Genomic DNA, 3742 nt, shown 5'->3' on the forward strand with positions numbered 1-3742 from the left:
TTGTATCTTGGTTCAGCAGGAAGCAGAAGTCTGTGGCTCTAAGTTCAGCAGAAGCAGAATACATAGCAGCTAGCATGGCGACATGTGAAGCTATATGGCTTCGAAAGTTGTTAGTAGCCTTGTTTGGTCAGAAGGTTGAGACTACTATGATACATTGTGACAATTAGAGTTGCATCAAGTTGTCTGAAAATCCAGTGTTTCATGATAGTTCTAAACATATAGATATCAGCTATCACTTCATCAGATATTGTGTACAAAGGGGAGTTGTTTGACTACAATACATACCTACAGATGAGCAGGTAGCAGACATTCTGACGAAGGCTTTGGGAAAGGCCAAATTTATCTTCTTCAGAGATAAGATGGGTGTCATGCAGAACAGCTTCCTCGCTAAGAGGGAGTGTTAATTATTGTTAGTTGGACAGCTGTTATTTCTGACCCGAAAATAGCAGCACTATTTATGGGTAGCTTGGACAGCTGTTCGTCCTTATCTATGAATAGCGGTTGTATTTATGGGTGGTTTGGAAAGTTGTTTGTCCACTTGCCAAAAATTAGTAAATGGTTATTATTTACTAATTTTAGTGATTCCTTTTGGACACTTTGCAACCAATTCTATTATTGGTTGTCGAGTTGTCTTAATCTCAGCCGTTGGTTAGATTTAATCTCGATCGTTGGTTTACCAACAGGTGTAGTATAGAAAGGGGTCATTGGGTCATTTGGATTTGAAGAAGTGTTTTAGAGAAGCAATTTGCAGTGTTAGCAAACAGTCTTGCAGTGTTAGCAAGGGCGCAGTGTTAGCGCAGGGATACCAGTGAGAAATATCAGCGGGAGAAATTAGGAGGTTGTCGGAGTTCTGCCAGTGTGAGGTAAGGAATTTTGTATCTCTTGATTTGCTGAAGTTTAATATAATTTCTCATCTGTAGAACTGGTTTTCCCTTAGGGGTTTTTCCAGGGAGAATTTGTCCGAAAATATTGTGTTGATTGTGTTGCGCATTTCTTTCCGTATTTTATAAGTGAAGTTGCAGTTGTGTTATTCTTCGATATTAGCTGGGAATTTATTTTCAGCAGTTTAATAATCATTTGTGATAGGAGATTAATAATCAGTGACTGCAATAGTTTGATTTTTCACAATAGGCCAAGTCTTGGGTGAGATTGAAGCAAGTAAATGCCGCATGGCACATGAGGAGCATCTAGGAGCATAGGTATTAGGAATGCCAGTGAAGGTAGGGAGAGAGGGAACTCACGCAATCAGGGCACTGAAGGAAATAGAAATGTAATGATACAAAAGAATAAGACCACATAAACAGTACAAAAAGATAAAAGTAAACAGAGAAAATTAAAATGATGGGAAAAACTTGAAATTTGAAATGCACCTAACAAAAAATGAAATGTGCAGAACAACATACAGAGAAACAAACAAAGAGTAAGTCATTTTTGAATTAAAAAATGGTTACTACATCTGAAATCTTACGTCCTAGATATTCATCAAGGGCATTTGGTCTCAGTTGGATTCCCAGCCTTTGCTTTGGTGAATAAGGCTACAAAACAAGCTCTCAAACATGGAGATAAGGAGTGGGATCAGATATACTTGGGAGATTACAACCACCATATGTTGGATGAGTCATATTTGTGGACCAGTGTAGATGTTGGAAATGGGTATCAATGCCTGAGGCCAGTGGACAACATCCATCTAAACATGGATGCAAAACAAGATGACGGTGAAGATGGTGGAATCTATGATGGAAACAAGCTCATTTTGTTTAGCTGGAAGAAGCAAAGCAATCAGAAATGGAAGCTTCAGCCTCTTAATTAGAGGAAATATGATATAGTGTGCAAAAATAAAAGCGGGCTAAATAAAGGAGCAGCAGTTAGAGCTGCATTTTGGCATATAGACTCTTTAACATAAGAGGCATATATTTGTTTATGTATAGTGTCTATCTAATTTATGCATACTATCTGTTTAGTTCATGTGGTGATGAAAGGGGACAACAAACTTTTTAAAAAAAATGGAGGAGGAAGTTGTAGTGGAATGTGGAAAAAGATTTATTAAAGAAGATTTATAAAGTGAAAAGAATGAAATTTAATTAAAATAGGAAACACTCAAATAGAGGCAGATTTTTTGATTCAGAGGAATAGAATAGACAAAAGTTTTTTTGTTTTTTCATTTTTCTAAAAAAAATTAAAATTCTTTAAATCACAATAAAATCTTTGTTAAACACAAGTAGAGATTGTGTACTTCTGCAAAGAAATTTGAAATGGATTAGTGATATATCTATAATGAAATATGTAAATGAATAAATGGATTTAAGAAAGGAAAAAAAATAGATTTTCAACTTGCAATGAAAATGTTAAGAGAGCTAAGTTTCTATTGTTATGGTGACAAGTCTTTGACAATAAGAGGAAAAAAATGGATTTTTTTTGCAATAAAAAGACATTTTTGTGGCAAGTCTTCTAAAGAAGGTTAGAATAATAAAAGTACAAGATATAACAAAAAATCTACAGTTCGCAAATATTAGACATGAAGCCAAGCTTCTCTTCTTCTTTTAACAACAATGTCTCCAAAATATGACAACCTTCAAAAAAAAAACTCAAACAAGGATTAACTAGGCTCTGATACCATGTTAGAAATAATAAAATTGAAATGAACTAAAAAATAAAGAATTATAATTTAATCCAAGAGAGTTTGTGATGAACATAATTACCATACTTTATAAGAGCTTTCCAAGATCAACACAAAGGAGGAGACAAGGATTTTGAAAGGGGAAAGCAAAGAAAACCCCTTGTGAATTATATGAATGGGGCAAATGCCTAAAGAATAAAAGAAGGAGAGAGAAGAGAAAAAATGGAGCCATAGGCTCATTACAAGAACTACATAGTGATTGTATATAGAGAATGAGAGAGAAACATCTCTTATAAAGAGATGAGAGGAGGAGTTATTTGTAACTCCCATGTGAATGATTGCAACATTCATAAGTGTGTGCATAACAAGTGTCATAATCCTCATAAGGAGGAATAACTATTTTCCTTAATAAAGGAATTACAAAATAGACTTGTCCTCACATGTGGACTAGAGGACAAACAACATAAGGGATACCTTGGTTTATCCCATTTAATAAATACACCAAGGAAAGATTACCAATTCTAAAACATTTTCTAGTTTACTAATATGTTGTAACAATAAATAGGAAAGTAAATAATTTTTAGCTTGTGCTGACTGATTAGGGAAGTACTGTACATAGTCCATTATTCCAAAAAACAAATGGGTCTATTTTATTAGCATTTTAGTGATGACATGTTGTAACTAATTTTAACCCTAAAGCGACAAAAATACTCATATAAAATGGCTTATGGTTATGGATTTCACAAGGTGTGATGTGATAATCGCTTCTTGTAGTGGTGTTGAGTTGTAAGGGATTATAGATTGTAATCAAGTTGTAATCATTTGATAATAAAATATTGGACTCGTTGTTGGTGGATGTAGCGCATTGATCGGGTGAACCAAATTAAAACTTGGTATCTTATGTTCTCTTCTTTGTAATTTATTATTTTCTAATATTGATTATATTTGCATGTAATTATTATTTTTGTCTCTTTGAATCCTAACAACAAAAATAAACAATAACACAATGATTTTTTTTCTTTGAAAAACCCTTGGTTAGAGGGAAAAACTTTGATGAAGATGGTACCCATTACTTTTTTGGAAATCCAGTGGGAAAGTAAGACACATGGTGGGGGGTGTGAATCA

At 34.1% G+C, this 3742-nt stretch overlaps 1 pseudogene; it reads left to right on the forward strand.

The window, feature by feature from the left end:
• Positions 1-1380: 1380 nt before the first annotated feature.
• LOC149537036 (ricin B-like lectin R40G3 pseudogene) lies at positions 1381-1810 on the forward strand (annotated as a pseudogene).
• The last annotated feature ends 1932 nt before the right edge of the window (positions 1811-3742 follow it).

This window comes from Cupressus sempervirens, chromosome 10 (genome assembly GCF_028749045.1).
Source record: "Cupressus sempervirens isolate cs-2001-9-10 chromosome 10, ASM2874904v1, whole genome shotgun sequence".
NCBI classification, from domain to species: Eukaryota; Viridiplantae; Streptophyta; class Pinopsida; order Cupressales; family Cupressaceae; genus Cupressus; species Cupressus sempervirens.